The sequence below is a fragment of the Zeugodacus cucurbitae genome, chromosome 4 (genome assembly GCF_028554725.1).
Source record: "Zeugodacus cucurbitae isolate PBARC_wt_2022May chromosome 4, idZeuCucr1.2, whole genome shotgun sequence".
NCBI classification, from domain to species: Eukaryota; Metazoa; Arthropoda; class Insecta; order Diptera; family Tephritidae; genus Zeugodacus; species Zeugodacus cucurbitae.
In genome coordinates, this window is record NC_071669.1 from 1,740,086 (window position 1) to 1,758,290 (window position 18,205).

The 18,205-nt window shown below is 38.6% G+C and overlaps 1 protein-coding gene across 3 annotated transcripts in view; it reads left to right on the forward strand.

The window, feature by feature from the left end:
* Mob2_0 (MOB kinase activator-like 2) overlaps positions 1-18,205 on the forward strand; it is an 85,557-nt gene that overhangs the window by 15,967 nt on the left and 51,385 nt on the right. Inside the window, exon 1 of one of the 3 annotated variants that reach the window (XM_011194505.3) lies at positions 1,083-2,000. The exons of 1 other annotated variant lie outside the window; for it this stretch is intronic. The gene's annotated coding sequence lies outside the window, so the exon portion shown is untranslated. Of the gene's footprint in view, positions 1-1,082; positions 2,001-18,205 lie in introns of those variants that run through there. One more of the 3 variants, XM_011194674.3, reaches the window with a different exon arrangement.

Below are 18,205 nucleotides of genomic sequence, written 5' to 3' on the forward strand. Positions count from 1 at the left end.
ATTTTGATGGCTAAGTAGCTGATAGCGACTGACAGGTAGGAAAGTAGTGAAGACTCCATTGGCAGGTTGCTCCCAAGCTGCCTCTGCGCAGAACCACGGTGCGACTGTGATTTGGATTGACAATTGAGCCGGCTGTGGAAGAGATTCAAAGCATTATGACTTGGCTGGTTTGTACTAAAGTTCTTGGGAAACTATTGAGGTTGCCTTGAGTCTTCCATCAATTTTTATTGAAAAAATTAGGTTTGAAGGACACTTACTTCAATCCCCTTTAATAACAACCACAGCTTTTGTCATAAGATTCGTTCCTATTTAATTCAGTCTTAGATCGGATTTAGTCGACTTTTATTTCTCCTGTGGATAGTTCCTTGTTAAAGTAATGGATCCACCTTCGTAAATTTTAGTAGAACTTTAACTGGATCTTCAATATTTATCATGTGACATTGAAAAAGAAAAGGAATCGGTTACAGATGATAAAGAAGCATCTACCCCCGCATAGAACCACCTCAATTTTGTCCCTAAACATGCTGCGAAAATTGTGGAGCTATCTAAAACTATCTTTAGTAGAATTTGAACTGGATCTCCAACATTTATTAAGATCATGAAATATTTATAAAGAAAATGATTGAAAGTTCTATTCAGTCATTGGAACATCTCAATCCCAAGACACAAGTCTTCAAGCATCCTTTCAAAGTATGGAGCTATCTAAACATCTCTTGGGTTCTCATTTGATACCAAGGAACAGCTTTTTTTAATTATATTGCTATTATTGACTATTTTAACTGCTGTCTTCATACATCATACTAATAATCCCTTTCTCTATTTTCAGGTATGTACAAATTTGAAAATTTTTAACTAAACTCGGTAAGATTCTTTAATTATTTTGTGAAATTTTTGACCTAGGAACTTTAAGGTCATACCAATAAGTACTTTTGAGTCTACTATGGTCTATACACCGAAGATCTAGTTCCCCTTATGAAATTTGAGTTCCACAAAATACTATTTTCTCCAATATTATGACTCTTTGTTCTAAAATTTAAATATATTATTTATCGATTGTAAAGAAATATTTATGCTTGAACACATGCTCTCTGAAATCAACGAAACTATAATTACTGCCAATGTTTAGCGTTTCACGCCACCGTACATCATCATCGCAACGTCATTAGCGGCGCGCTGCCAATGAAGACGCTGCCATAAACGGCGACGTCAGCGCAGCGTCGTCGTCTCAGTCGCAGGTCGCGCTGCCTTTTGTACTTGTATTTTTTTTTTAGCACATGACAGCCACACTGATGCCAACACCAACACAGACGCAACGCAATACGTACTACGACGACTCCGACTGCTCCGACGTACCCGAATGGTTGGCTCGGCTGGTTTTTCGGTGGCTGACTAGCGGCTGATTGTGATGATTGCCATAATGGTAGTCGTCGTCGTCGGCGTCCGCAGCGTCGTTAATACAATTCAGTTCAGTTCAGCTCAAGTTGTTCAGAGCCGGAGCGGTTTTCAGTTGCTTCAGTATGAAAATTTCTTTTGGACAGACTGGATGAATCCGGTAGTCGTAGAGCGCACGCTTATTCAGCTTAGTCGTTCGATCGGTCACACGGTCGGTCGGTAGTTTAAACGGACGGTCGCACATTACAGGCCTGACCTGTTTCACTGTTGTGGCTTTCGAACACGCACCAATTGGACGCTTTGAACACTTTGAAAGGCCCACTGTCTGTCGTGCGAAACGTCTGCGTTGACAAAACAACAGTGTGACAACAACGAACGGTACGCTCGCCATTCGCCAGTTGAATGCAATTTTTATTTTTCTATGCTTCATTTTCGATTTCGCGAAACGTTCTTCGCGTGTGTGTGAAAAGTGCAAAACAGATGTTGAGTGTGCAAAAATTTGCTGAATCTGAAGAAAATCGTCGTCAAACAGTTGCGAAACTTGTGAAATTCGACGACTTTTTGTTGGAATAAATACGAAAAAAAAAATATTTGAAAATTAAAATAAAGTGAGTGAGCCAAACAGTGAAGTTTGTGTGATTTTTAGAAGCTGTATGCTGTGTATGTCTGTGCGCCTTTGGGCAAATAATAATCCTCATAATCACAAATCATCAGCAGTGTTGTCATTATGAGCGTACTCATCAACGAAGTCATTTGAGAACTTGACTGGATCCGCTGCCTCCTTCTATGGACAAATATTTAGATTCAAACTTGCTTGCTTTAAAATATTTTTCTTATTTTTGTTTTTGTTTTCGCTTTAACATATATGTCATTGTGACCGCCATGAGATCTCGAATTTCGAGCTTACTTCTCCATACATAGTTACCATATAAATTTTGTACAGTGTATGTGTGTGTGTGTGTTGGCGTAACTGTGTCAGCCACAGGCGTTCAAGTGCTAGCTGGATAGAGCAGCTGGCTGTCAACAAGCGACCAGTCAGGGAACCAGGAGCTAGCGAGCCAGCGCAAGAAACACACTTGAAACTTGTCCAAACAAACACAAATACACTCGAGCAACTTAGCTGAATGCGAGCGTGCGAGCGCCACTCTCGCAGTGGGCACTGGCAATTAAATCCAGTCTGGACTGGCGTCGATTGCTGGCGTTTGTAAGGCACTCGGTCACCAACTTCACTGCAGCAGCAGCGGCAGCAACAACCCATTGTTGTTAGCGACGTTTAGCCATAACCATAATTATCGCTGTCAAGCATAGAAGAAGAAGAAGCAGTTGCTCTGCGGTTGCGGTAGCCTTCAGGAAATTAGATATTCACCAGCCGATAGGAAATGAAAGATTTTGTAGGATGCGCCTGGCCACCTGCCATGTGGGTGGTTCGCATGCAGTGCACCACTGCTTAGAATTTCTATAAAGCTGTCAGTGGGGCGGTTGCATTTAACGGCAAATAATCTCCTCTTGCTTTGCTTTAAATCATATCCTCTTGCTGTGGCGTTAGTAGGAAGCACGAAATAAATATTCGCCGGAAATGAAATGAATTTTAACTCGGCAACAGCGCTGACTTCCCTTCCACTCTCACATGCTTCCTGCGAACCCTCGAATCAAGCTCACTAGCGTCGTTCGTTGTGTGGGTCTACGCTTACTCTTACCTTCGAAACGGTCTTACCACTTAAAAATTGATTGAATTGCATAGATATTAAATAACGTCGCCTTTTGACGTGATTGCTTCGAATCGTATACAAATCTACAAGCCATACAAGCCCCCGTACATCACGGCAAGTTTATCGTGCTGCCGCCTGTCAGTCAGTTGTGCCAGCTGGTAGCTGAGCTGAGCTCTGCGGCGGTGTCTGTGTGTGTCTGCGCCGTTTGGCTTGTCAAGGAAACGGCTTGGCCATTCCTCCAATGCAAATGGATTTTCCATTCAAATAAGAATTGTGTTCTGTGCGGGCGGATGTATTGGTTGGCTGCGCTTAGGCGCTTAGGCTTGTGGGAGCGAACGAATCGAATGGATGTCAATGGTGTGTCATAAACTGTGATTGAAGTGTGTGCTTGAAGGATGAGAAAATTGTGTAATGAAAAGTGATGAAGGCATGTGCTGCGAAATTAAGTGATTGGATAAGCGTTCAATGATTTTCATTTGCTTCAATTCGAACCATTCGAATAGGGAGCTCTGTGCCTTCCATTGCGCAAAAGCCAGCGCTGTTTCATGCAATTTTTACGCAAATTATTTGTGTCGCAGTTTGAGCAGATGATTGATTTGAAAATTAATTAACTGATAAAAAGGAAGTTGCCGTTTGTGTTGTTGCGTTATTTTTGGCAGTAATGTGTCGGTTTTTTTTATTGTTTCTGCATTGCACAGATATTTTAACAAGACCTCCTTCGATAAGTTAAGGTTTCTTTTTAAAAAAGTTAAATGGAAAGTCATCGAAGTAATCAGAAATTTGCAATCAGTAGCTACATTTCATTGTTGTGTTTCGAGAACATGTGATTGAAATACGAAATTATGACTTTTGTCGTGAACGAGGCTTAATGACGCTACTATTTGAGCCAACAGTGCTTCCGGTGATCTGAAAAATATCTCTTAAAAAGTCAAAGAATCTAAAAACATGATTTTCGGATGAATAAATCTTTGGTCTCAACAACTTCGTTGCTTTTCAGCTTATTACCTTGAAGTTTCTCTCAGTAAATGCCTCCATTATAAACGTAACCACGTAGGCACTGATATCTTTGCAACATCTCTTATGGATTATCTTAGTGTTTCGGTGACGAACCGGTGCTAAGAAGGCGATTACTATCTGTACTATCTTTGGTAATTCAATGATTTTACTTTTCTTCAACTGTTCCATGATCTCAAGACCTTCAAGAGGTTTTCGGTAACTATATGTTCCATGTAAAATATGTTCTAGGGCTTCTCTGTCAAAGATCTCCAGTATTAGCCTCAGAGAGCTTATTTTTGCTTCGCTTCAGCCAATGAATCGATTCCTGCCAGTCATTTTATTTAAGAATATATTCCCAAAATTGGTTTAAATCAAGATCTGAGCGATTTTTAATCACCTTTTATATAATATATAATGAGCTTTTCTTATACTTCGTGAAAAAATAATGCTAAAATTCCAACGCGCTACTAAAACGCTTTCCAAAAGCGTAGCAAAGCAAAGAATATCCCATAAAAAAAGGCAAAACACGCTGAAAAACTCTCGACTTCTGCTGTCATTACACCTTTCGAGCGCGTAAATGAGTTTGAAATTAAAAGTAGGTGACCCCAAAAGCCAATCGAACAGAAAAACGTGCTGTGAATTGAAACGTCTTGACAGTTGTATTTAGTTTATTGCTGCAGATAAACAGTTTTTTTTCGGTTAAACGATTCTAAAAAGAGTGGCAATACGAACACACACACACACTATAATGAAGTACTTACTTATTTTCAGTTTTAATTTATGCATTACATTTTAACGGTGCGGAATGCTTTAGTTTAATTGAGTGCTTAAAATGCAGTTTCCCATTGGAAAAGTAAATAAAGCGAAATAATTTATTAGTTTGGATTCAATAAAGACTAAAAAAGGATTATAAAGGAGAGTGAATGGAATTTGACTAAAATGTAATTGAAATTAAAGAAAAAGAGAAATTATAAATAAATAATATTAAATATAATAATTTTACATAAAAAAATACTTTAAATTTTGATGTGTGTTCAAAAAATAACGGGATTTTCAAATATTATAAGTTTTCAAATTTTTTTTGCACTTTAAGCATAAAAAAATATTTAAGCAAAAAAATAAAAATATTTTAAATTTTGGCGTGTGTTCAAAAAATAACGGGAATTTGAAAAATTTAAGTTTTCAAAATTTTGTGTACTTTAAGCATAAAATAATATAAAAAAAATAACGGGAATTTCAATATTATAGGTTTTAAATTTTTTTTTTGTACTTTAAGCATAAAAAATATTTAAGTAAAAAAATAAAAATACATAGTATAAATTTCGATGTGTGTTCAAAAAATAACGAGAATTTCAAAAATTTAAGTTTTCAAAATTTTTTTGTACTTTAAGCATAAAATATATTATTTTATTTTTATTTTTATTCAATAAAAAAATTAAAAAAAAAAGTTTAAATTTCGATATGTGTTCAAAAAATAACAGGAATTTTAAAATTTCAAATTTTCAAAATTTTTTTTTTTACTTTTAGCATAAAAGTGAAAAGAGCAGTATTCAGAGATTTGATTTTTTCTGATTTTTATTTTTTACCTCATCTGCTTTATTCTTCTCTCGCACAAAATGGAAAGTCAAATAAACCCTATAATTTCGGTGTACGGTTATAGACTTTCTTCCGATACGCATTGATATTCGCAAATAATATACTGTAAATACCATAAATAGAAGGCACCACAATAATATTTACCTACACATGTAGTGAATTCAGATCACTGATCGCCAGTTATTGGCACAAAAATGCTCAATAACATTACCTCTATTTACTCTTCGTACACACACGAGCATTACATAGCCTAGTAAACGGCTGCTTTTTAACTGCAATTCGCTAATTTCTTTAATACATAGATATTTATTTTCATAATTCGCTAACTGATTCATCGCTTGGTTAGCTGCTTGGCCGACTCGCTGGCTTGCTTCACTAACTCAGTGACTGACTGGCAGGGCTGAGCCGCCCGCCGCTCACGTTGCACTTTTTGCCTCGTCTCTTCGCATACCCTTTCAACATTTTCCACGTTTTCCACACATTTTCCACATTCTCAAGTGTTACAGCGTTGCATTATGAGTTTGTGAGTTTCGGTTGCCAAGCGCCTAGACTTAGCGCAGTTAGTTAACATCGATTGAGTTTGTTGTTGTTGTTTGCACTGCTCCGTAATTTGTGTTGTTTCCAGTCACTAATATATCTCGTATTACTGTGATTATTACTGTTGTTGTGTTGTATTGTTGTTGTTGTGGATACTGCGCTGCGCTTGGTTAGCGTTAGCTAGCGCTTGACTGTTGTGCTTACGAGCGTCCAAGCGAAACCGCGCCGCAGCGCGTCAGCAAAAGCGAGCAAGTCGTGCAAAGAGCGCAGCAGCAACCAAGCGCCTGTCTAACTAACTGATTGACTGAGCTGTGCTTTGACGGACGGACGGATGGACTGTTTGACTCACTAACTCATTCACTCACTAGCTTACTCTAGCTTGGCTGTCTGTTTGCCTTACTGACACTTAGAATTGGAATAATGGCACAAGCGTTGCTGTAACGGCTAAGCTAACTGCGAGCGACGTGATAATAACTAAAGCAACAACAATAACAACGAAGTAAGTAGTTGTAGTTAGCAGCAGCGTCAGCAACATCGGTAATGCGAGCAACTGTATCAACACTTCATCAACAACAACAACAACAACAACAACAACATCAGCAAACATGATTGTTTATTTGCTCATTTTCAGTTCGTGATTTGCCAGCGCAATCGTTGCTGCTGTTATTGTTGTTGCTGTTTTGGTGTGTGTGTGGGTGCTACACAAGTTTAGTTTAGTTGCAGTTGCACGCTCAGTGCTTTGCAATCATTTACACTTCAAAAGCGAACTAATAGAAGCTGTCGCTCGTTCCTTGCTGATGTGGGAGTACGATGTGCGCGCTTGAGCTGCAGCAGCTGGCGCCAAGTCACACGAAAAGGGCAAAATTGGCCGGTCTTCATACACTTCGATTAGCCTAAAGCGGCGGTGTTAATTTAATCCACTCACTTGCCATTTACTCGTTTATAGAGTGTCACTGTGTCAGTTGCCAGTCTGCCATCGCTTTACATTCACTCAACTCGCGCGGCACAAATATTTAATCGCCCACTTTTCTTATTTGTTTATTTGCTTGTTTGCTCGTTTGTCAGCGTGTTGATTCTCGCGCGCCTATTTGCCAGTCAGTCACTCACCCGCCACACGAAGCGCTCCAACTCTGCAGCGCGCAGTCTCCACTGCCACTCCACTCCCCTCTCTTCCGATTAGCGTTGTTCACCGCTCATTTGTTTACTATTCACGCGCAGCACGTTCATCTGTGATCCATGATCCATTACCCCTCCCCGACTCACATTCGCTACGCGTGCACTCTCATATACGATTATTGAGTAACTGTATGCGGTTCGCTGCTTACCACCTGCCATGTTGCAAGTTTATTCGCTATGCATCGTCGTATCACTTCAGTGTATGTGTATCTAACCGTTTGCATTGCTCTTGTGTGTTATTCTTCTACGCTGCAGCCCCGGCTGCGGCTCCGCTTCCCTCTCTGATTCTGTAGCGCCGCGCTTTTTTCTTTTGATCTTCCTGTCGGCTCTTTTATTCAGTGTTTTTTGCTTGCGCTCTTTTCATTGCTGTTTCCTTGTTTCTGTTACTAGCGGCACTGTTGTGTCATTAGCGTGATATCTTTCGTATTTTATCTTTCCGCTACCGGGCACACAATAACTAAATTAAATGTTTATATTTTTGTAATTGTTTGCTGGCAGCATATAACCCTCAGTGATGCATGTTATCTGCTGTGATCGAAGTGTTTGAGTTGTTTGATGTTTCAGAAGTTCAAGGCTTTCTGAGTACAATTTTTTGGAAGCGCCGCAGAGCAGTTGGTGCTATAAAAGCTTTTAGGAGAACTTAACTTCCGGAAAAAGGTGCTTCAAATTCGAAAAAATCAGCTGATGCTTACTGTTCTACGAAAAGTATAGTTGGTAGTTCCAGTTCGTCGATCTCCGGCGCGCATTTCGTCTTTTTCATATATGAAGTCTACCAACATTGACATCATCTTGAAATGATCTCACCGCGCAGTCAAAGCTTAGTCATTGACTATAGAAAAAAGGTTGAAAAAAATCCGCAGACAAGCATTAATTTATCGATTAACCAAGCGCATGATCACTTGTTTGTCCAAACAATGAGAAAGAACCCCTTCATCGTGCGCAAACTGCATTGATTTGGCCTGCAACAGCTTGGACTTCATACGCTCGAAACAAAAACTTATTCATTTGTTAATTATTGTATTTTTTTTTAAAGCAACCAACCAACGATCGTCAAAACCGCCAGCTGTTTGAACGCAGTCCGGGTTATACTCGTACATGGTGTCTTATAAACCTACTCCGGTTCTAAGCGCTGTTGGTGGTTTTTTGTTTTTCATTATTATTTTTGTTGTTGTAGTTTTCTTGCTTTGACGTAGCTAAGATTATATTGTGTGAACTAAACAGACCGGCCCACGGGCGCCTTGCCAGCAAGTCGGACCTGATCGTGTGATCGCCAGCACATACTCTCTCATTAAACTATATGTATGTGGCTTTGTAGCATGAAAAAGTGGTGTGAAGAAACGTCAGTTCGTAGCGCAGCAATTTACTGTTTGTTGTTGTTGTCTATATGTGTCTCTCTGTGTATTAGATACTTGCTCCGCCGCTCCTATAGATTTGCTGTCTGACCTTTAACGGCCAATAGCAACAAAAACTAGTTTCAAATCTACAGCTGTATGTATCTATGTGTGTGTTGATCGTGCGGGAAGTTGTTAGCTGGTTCCTTCTTTCTTTGTTTTGTTTTTTATTATTTTGTTGTTGTTGTTTTCTTTCAACTCTTATTAGTTATACATTGGCTTATTCTTATTAATATTTCATTAGCGCGCAAATGACTAACTAACTGCTTAGTTGACGACTTATTCGCTACATTTTATAATAATATTTGTTGTTGTAGTTGTTTTTATTGCTGTTGTTTGACGTAAGCGTAATCGGTTGCAGTCGTAATTTATGCTGTGAGTTTGTATTGGCGATAGAAGTGGCGCGATCGCATTGTGTTAGGTCTACGCGCGTCGCTGCTGCTCTATATTCATACAAATACAGGGTGTTTGTATTATGTGAGAACTATTTTTTGCACAAAAAAATTTTAAATATTAATCAAAAGCAACCAAAAATATTTTAAAATAATCAGTTCACTTTATCGCAAGCTTCAAATGAAAGCCTTCAGCTGATTTCCCACGCTGAATTATAAGCATTCGCTTGCAAAGCTCAACAACAATATGGAAACATAATAATCAGTGAATAACAATTTCGAATTGATAAACAAAAAGCAAACTAAAACGCTTACAATTAAAGTGAATTAAAATTGGAATGCCAGAGCTTTACTTTTGGTGTTTAAAATACGCGGCCGTTGGCCGGCGTTTGGCGCGCAGAGTGATCGACCTCCGCCTTAAATCGCGTTTAACGCGCTCCTTTCATTATTGCAAAGACGATTAGTTCAAATATTTTCGTTTTTTTCTGTTTCTTTGATTACATTTTGCTCACATTTTCAACACTTTCCGGCGTCAACGGGTGCTATTGAACTTGCTGAAGGTTGTCGCTTTGGCGCTGTGAACTACTGCTAAACGCCACGCTTGATACGTCAATCCAACGCGCATATTGTGTCGCACTGCGCGCGCCAACTTCCTCAGTTGAAAAAAAAATTATAAAAAATAACAAAATAGTTAAAATGCAAAAATTATAATTTTAAATTTTACTCATCTATATTCACCATATGCAATAAACAGCAATAAACAAATGACGAACTTTGTTGAAAATTCACCGTTGATTGCAATTATTGCTTTTGCTGCGCGCTCGTAAAATCAATTGAAGTCAAATGAATTTAATCAAATGCCATTTTTACTTGCTCACTCTCCACAGAGTGGTTCGCTCGTATTTTGTAAATTAAAATCATCGCTCGCCAAAAACTTAAACGCCATACGCGACCTCATACAAAATGTGCGTGTTTAATTGGCGATTATTGCTGCGCACAAATAAAAGCAAATTAAGTTAGTGGCACGCACAAATTTAAAAAACACAGCGAAAATTGCTTTTTTTTGCACTTTTTACCGCTTAATTTCGGCGTTATTGCGCGTTACACGTGTAGTACAGGGTGCCAAATATGCAAATTATTCTTTTTGATTGCTCTGGCAATCATGCACACTTGAGTACAACAATTTTACTGCGCTTGTGTGTAGTGTTTGATGGCTCATATGGCAATAAAATGTGAATTTGGCAAATTAAAAATAATTAAAATTTTATTTAATATGGTTTGTGTGGAGTACTAAAAAGTGAACTAAAACTAATTTTGGTGTTAATTAAAGAGCGGTCTAACGTTCATGGAAATTTGTTGTTGAAGTTTGTCTGTAGTTAAGCTCAAAAGAAAAGAGAAATTTTAATAATCTAAATTTTAGGAAAATCATTAAAAGATAAAAACAAATAAAAATTAAAATAAAAAAAAAAATTAAAATAGAATAGTAACAAAAAATAAAAAAATAATAATTATAAGAAAATAAAGATAAAAAAAATTTAAAATTAAAAAAATTAAAAAAAATAAAATAAAATTAAAAAAGAATAATAATAAAAAATAAAAAAATAACAATTTAAAAATTAAATAAAAATTAAATAAAAATTAAAAAAATGGTAAAATAAAAATTAAAAAAATTAAAAAAAAAGTAATTAAAAAGAACAGAAAAATATAACGTTGTTGCGGGAAAACTGTTTCAGAGAATATGAGGGTCTGTTCCGATTACATACATAGATCGAACTGTCGTGGGAACCAATAATAACTTTTCGATATTTCATTGAAAACCTTTAGCAATAGTACTCACAACAGAGATACTTCCAGACTTCAGTCAGATTTTAATTCCGCTATTTTGTGGTTATGGTTCCAGGATTGGTATACTTTAGTCTTCCTCTTTAATTCCTCAATTTAATAGTATGTTCTGAAATTACTTATAACGAGACACATTCGTTCCTTTTCACATCCATTCCGAATCTTAGACCAGTTGACCCGACTATAATGATCGATTGGATTACATAGAAAGGTTTTGAAAGCATTAGATCGGCTGGTTCTCTTTTGACCCATATATAAATACCGTTGTTTCAAGTCTTCCATCGACCTGGAATAAAGATGTTTAAGATCAATAAAAATTGGTTGAGGGTTGGGTAGCAAACAAGGGTCCTTGAGTGTGTCTCTAGTACAGGTTTAGGAATTAGGTTTTCTTGTCATCTTACTTATAGTGTAGTTAACGTTTTAAGACCCCTCTTAAATATTGAAAATGAAAAATTTTCCTATATCAAAAATAAATTAGTCAGCAAATTCCTACTGCTCTCCTTGTAACATACACACACAAACTCTCCAACAAAGCCCACAGTGCGTGCGGCCTAAGCCTTAACATTTAACATACACCGAAATAAATGCTCTTGAGCACTTTTTTGTGGACTCAATATGAGTACTAATGTGTCAAAGAAAAAAACACGAACGAAAAAGCAGCAAAAGTTCACAAAATTTGTCGCATGTTTTTCGAAATGATTTGTTGCTGTTGTTGTTGTTTAGCATTATATTTTGTTCGGTGAGTAATTTGTGTAGCTCAGCTGTTCAGCTGCCACAGCATAAACGCTTTATGTACACTTGTCACATATTTTAGCAGCGTTTCAAAGCCATTCTGTATTTACGAGTGCGAGGTCTAAGTGTTTGGTGTTTGGTATGTCGAGCATTTTTATGGTTCTTGAATACTTTGGCCAACGTACAATTTTTTTTTTTTTTTTGGTTATTTTTGCTTGGACATATTGTTCACCTCAGCTATATTTGTAGAAATGTATTTGTGTGTGTTTGCTAGGTGCTAAAAGCCATAAGCACTAATGTTCAACAAATGCAAACACTTAAATATTCGACGAGAAAAAAATTCGAAAAAAAACGAACGCAAAAATCTAATTCATTAAATAGAATGAAAACGAAACTTGAAACAATAAAAGCCAAAAACAAATAAAAAACGTCTAAAATAAACAGAATAAATAAGCAGCACAGCGCGAACACGAAAAGTGAAGCGAAAGTGTTTCTTTGGTGTCACCTGCTCGACTTGTTTTTTTTCGTTCATTTTTTCGATTTTTTTTTTTTTGGTTTTTTTCTACGTGTGACTAAAGCAAAAACAGCAACAATGCTAATGGCACGACACGGCAATGGTAACAGCACGGTAATGCCAACAACAACAACAGCGAAACCAGCACTAAATAAATAGCGCGACGGCAACAGCAGCAAAGACGACAGCTCATACGTCCGTCTGTCGGTCAGACTATACATCCAGCTGTCTGTCAGCGCTGACACTCGCTATGAAGACAAGAATACAAGTACAAAGCTGCAGAAAATCGCTTGTATGTTGCTTTATGTCGGCAGGTTGGTTTGCTGCAGTTGTTGTTGCTGTTGCGATTTCGCTGCCGTCATCGGAGGTTCCAATATTGAAAATTATTTGATGTGCTGCTGCTCGGGCTGTTCGCGCTGCCTGTCTCTTGGCAAGGAACTCGATAGCGATGAGTGGCGAAAAAATACCAAAACAACAGCAACAACAAACACTTACTTTTGTATGTATGTATGTAGAGTATCTGCTGACGATGATGCTGACGTTGACGCTAATGACAGTGGCGGTGTCAGCAACAGCAACAGCCCGGACTCGCGGAATGTCAGGAACGTAAATAATAATAACGGAAAAAAAGACGAGTGCGCCCGTGAGCGAGGCGAACTCTATCAACTGGCAGAGTGACAAACAAATATGCACAGTAAACGGACACTCGCACAGCGCGACAGATGACTGGGCAAACAAACATGCGGGCACAAACAGTAGGCGGAAGCGAGGGACCGCGAACCGTGGCGCGGAGGCTCGGCATGGCGTGTGAAGAGCCTGCCTGCTTGGGAAGTGCAAATAAACCGCTACATATGCAGAGGCATATGTGCTACCGTTGCTGACGCATATTGCATTATATTGCAAATTGCTGCTAGCGAAGTACATACATGCAACACATACATGCCACATACACAGTTGCGTGCGACAGGCAGCCGAGCCATGCCAAGTTGAACCACTTGCCAACTAACTAAACAATCGACAATAGCGGCAATATTTTGTTGCTGGCCACACACATGCGACGTCGGGGCACGCAAAAAGTGGCATGCAACGTGGTGGCAAGTGGCAGTGCCAAGAGAGAGTAGCGCGCTGTTGCACTGGGGTGAGTGAGCGCACATTGACACACTCAAACCCACTCTGGTGTGTGGGCTTTTAGTTGGCACAAGGAAGTGCGATTGCGCGTGAGTAGATGAAGGGTGACAGCAGCCTAAAATCCTTATATGCCACCGTTGAAAATTGTTCGATGTGGAAAAATCGATTTGTGAATGAAAAGGGTTTGGAAGGCGTAGAAATGAAAGAATCTGTTTCTAAAACAATTTTAAGAAGAACTTCAGGTTATTAGAGATGTCTCTAGTTTCGTAGATTACTGGAAAACTCTGAGTTCAGAGATGATGAAATTGGATAGCAAAAGAGATGCAACGAGGAGCTTCGGTAGCACTGCGAAAGAAATAAAATGGAAGAGCACGATCAGTTCGCGATATTAATAACTGTTTCTGTTCTCACAGCTACGAAACTGATCACTTTCCCAAATGTTGCCTTTAGGTGCTATAAATTGGCGGCCATTTAAAGAACTTTGATTCCAATCTTGAAGGTAGTAGTCAACGTTTTCGTTTTTGATACGGTTTCTCGGATTTGGAAATAAAAACATAATGCTTGGCGTAAAAATACGAATTTTCAATGACAGGAAGTTGATATGTCCTTCATCCTCGCTTCATCTTGCATCCTTTCTCTCTAACGAATCAGTTCAAAACGATTCGTTTTGGTTAGCTTAAGACAGTTTTATTGCCTCAGCATCCCGGACTGTCTTCTACATGCGGAGGCTACAGTGGCAAGAGTTTCATGTAGTTTTATGGCAACACATCCTTTCTGAGATTTCTAAGGACACATAATATAACGGCAAATGTGTATAAATAGTTTGTGGCAGTTTTATTGCGCTAACATCCTGGAAATCCGATAAAATGTGTTTCCTTTGAAGCCGCCTCTTACACAAATCTGCGTAGGCCAAAGGTCAATACATAACTGTTAGCAATAGATTTGAGATTTTGGCATTTTCACAGCACAACTCTTGACCTATAGCCCGTCTAGAAGAGCCGTCAACGAGTGCACAAATCGGCTTTGATGCAACGCAATGCTGCCGCATGCGGTCCCATGCGGAATGGGCACAGGAAGGCAATAAAATACAGAAAGGAAGTGTGTAATGCATGTGTCTCTGTGTGTGTGTACTATATGTGAGCAGGCTAAATGTCCAAAAGCAGTCCAACGCATCAGCAACGACTTGCTTGGCAAACTGACAAAAACCCAAACGATTTTGATCGTTTCTTTTTTTCTTTTCTTCTCTTAATTTATAGTGTTGTTGTTTCTTTTTTTCACTGCTGTCCGCCTCCAGTTTTGGCTGGCTGACAGGAGCTGAGTGTTGGTTGCAAGGAAGGTCAATGCAGGAAGTGCTGTGAGCGCACACGCCGCAGGAAGTTGCCACTTGCCACTTGCAACAGCTAAGCGCAACAGCAAGCAACAACAACAAAACAAAAGCAACAAAAAATTAAATTTAATAAGTAAAAAATCAATGAGCTTATAAAACTGCAAATTTTATGCTTGTCGTTGCTGCCACCTCTGTTTTATTGCATTTATTATTATCTTCCTGTTTGGTAACGGTGCCAAAAGGACACTTGCACACGTGTTTGCTTGCCTCGGCTTGTGTGCTGCTTATTTCATCACTTTTTTATTCGATCATCCTGCTTTCATCATCGATTAGCGGTGCTTGTGTGCCAAAGACAGGCCGGAACTCGGCGGATTACATCCGCACTATTTCGGCCGACTCGTTTACTCGCAAATTGGAGACGACGCCTCTGCGCGGCGCGTTGCAAGTGTCTTCAAGCGCCGGAATTCGTCTTCCGCTGCTTTGTTCTTTTGTCTTTTTTTCACACATTCTTTATTTTTTCTTCTCTTAAAAATGACAAGGCAAATAACGTGTTAACACTGAAAGGCCGCCTTTAATGACACGCGCAGTAATTAAGAAAAAATGTGTCAATACTAATGTAATTACTCGCGCATTTGAGTTGGCAGGACGACGTTGAGATGAAAGGTCTCTACGAAAAAGGATACGCCTTTGAGTGTGTTTGTATGTGTGTGTGCCTCTATATGCTCGGAGTGTGTCAGCAAAGTCGCAATTTCGATGATGAAATTGTAGAAGCGCACAGTGAGATAATCCGCCATAAGCGTTCGGGCGCTGGAGATGAGTTGAAGGTTGATTTTGGCTGATTCATCTTTCTTTGTTCGGAGAAAGTTGTGAAATTTGTAGAAAGAGTAGAAGTAAGAGATTAGTAAAGCCTTCAGAAGAGTTAGTCATACTTAAGTGTGGAATGGTGGTGTAGCAAAGATTTATTTTACTCTTGCGCCTTACATTCTGTGCTTCTTATACAAGGAACGCTGTTGTACAGTTATTCCTAAAGCTATATTTGTTTCATTTGTGACTCATACTGTTGCTGCTATTGTCGGCGGCTAACAAACTGAGTTTCATAAGTTTACTCACAGTTTTTTGTGAATTGTGGATCCTCAAGTTCATGCTTGTTGTAAGCGTTGCTTTCTACGCAAGGATTTCAAAGTGTCTAACCAGTATATTCAAGTTTTTTGGTTTTCCGCACTTATTCAGCGTATTCAGCTTAAGTGTAGGCTAGCTAAATAACGTGCTGAATACAAAAAGTGAAATTAAAGTAGCCTGTTACAGTCCGATAGTTGTTTGTAATTGTTTCTAATTCCCTAACAATAAACAATTTAACGGGAATTTTCATAATTTTACGCTTTATAGCAGAAATATTTCAATTTAGCAATAAATAGCATGTTAAACATTTGCGCAAAGCTATTTGTGAACATATTTTTTATGTGACGCATACACCCTGACCTATTTACATGCAAATTGGTAGCCAAACACCCACATTTTGTGAAACAAGCAACCAGTTGTTGTTTGGGGGCTTCAACAACATCATCACCTTCAAGCATCGTCAGTTTTTCGCAACATTAAAATATTCGCACCCTCCTGCCGGCAACCACCACCACCGTTTCTCATACGACATTTGCACTTCAATTAGCGCCTCGGCGGAGATTTCTTTTCTCCACACAGCTGTACATTGTTGTTTTTGCAATCGCCTCATTACATTGAGCACTTTGACTAACCTGAAGGCAAAAATTACTGCAAATTAGTAGCAGCCGAAGACAAAAAGTGCGCGAGAAAATGTTGTTGCACAAAGCAAGCTTAGTGTGTGGCAGTAAAGGTGCTGTCTTACAAGGAAACTAACTGATGAACAAATTTTTTCATTAGCAACAAAAACAAAAACAAAAAAAAACTAGCACAACATTTTTCTTACAAAATCCCATTCGAAAGAGTGTTTGTGTGTTTGTTGGTGTGTGGCAATGTGTAGCGGCGTGTGAAAATTTCGCAAAAGTTTCACCAGCAACCGCCAACCACATACCGCCTACCCACATAACACAAACGCACACACAGATACTTCCATAAAAAGCTGGCTACCGCTTTTGCTACTGCACTGTTGTATAATTCATCTCCGCTGGCTGTGAAGCCACTACTAATTTCCAACGCTCCAAGCCACAAGCCACCTCTCCCCTACGAGTAGCAAATCTATTTTTGCTACAATTGAGTTTTATGCCGCCACTATTGTCTATTGTTTTATTAATTATTTTTCATGTTTTTTTTGTCTTCATAATTCCGCAACGCAAAAATTTTCCCATTTTGGCTTTTAGCGAATTTTCATTTAATTTACGCAGTTTTCGCTGTCGGTTCTCGCTGCGACGAAGAAATTGCATGCGCACGCACACAGTGAAATCGCTGCCACCGCTTTTTGTAGCTGTGAACTGGCTGTGGGCGGCGGCGGGCGTTGAAGCTCTCGGGCAGCTCTTTCTTGCATCTTGTGTCTGCCTGTCTTCATTTCACGCCACTTTGCTTGCGGTCCGTCGTCGTTTTGTGCGCTTTTCCGCTCGCTTTTCACATTTTTAATTTTAAATACACTTCGTGATCCGCTCAACCGACATTTATTCGCATTTGTCTAATTTTGCTTGCTGCCAAGCGCTGAGGGGGGGGCGCTGAGCAGTTTGCTTTACATTTTTGAAAATCTTTGATTTTTATTTTCATTTAATTTAAATTTTGTATTTTTTCTTTGTCTTCGCGATTGCTTGGTTGCCATTGTTTTCGCCCTCACGCCCCACCCACCGCCTACACGCATACTATAATGTATTGCTACAAATCAGCGCTGGCTCTTCTGCGAATTGTGCAAATATGCAATCTAATATTTTCCGCTATTCATGTCGTCGTTGCTATTGTTGTTGTTCGTATATTTTATTTTTCTCGTGATTTTTTTTTTTGCTATTTACAGCACCACACAATTTGTCGTCTTTTAATTCAGTTTGTTTTGCTGTTGTTGTTGGCTGACTTTTGTAATTCCGCACCACGAACGATTTTCTCTTAGTTTGTTGCTTAATCGTCGGTGTCTCGGTTGTTGGTTGGTTGACGCTTGATGGTTAGGTCGTTTGATTTCTCGGTTTTCCACCGGAAAGTCATTGTCACAGTGTGACAAATGTGGCAAGAATTTTGTGATTTATTTTTTCTAAATTAAATACATTAAAAAATCGAGGCTTATGAAGTCGTTCAAAAACTCACTTGATAGCAAAAGTAATATAAAAGCTATTTGATAAAAAATTAGTTTTCCAGAGTAAAAAAATTCACATTTGTCTTAAGCTAATTAAGAAAATATTATTTTTCTATATTAAGTATCAAAGAAATATGCATTAAATGTCTGATTTAAAAAAGAAAAAAAATTAAAAAAAGTTAAAAAATATTTTAATTAGAAAAAAATTAAAAAAAAAAATAATTAGAAAAAAATAAAA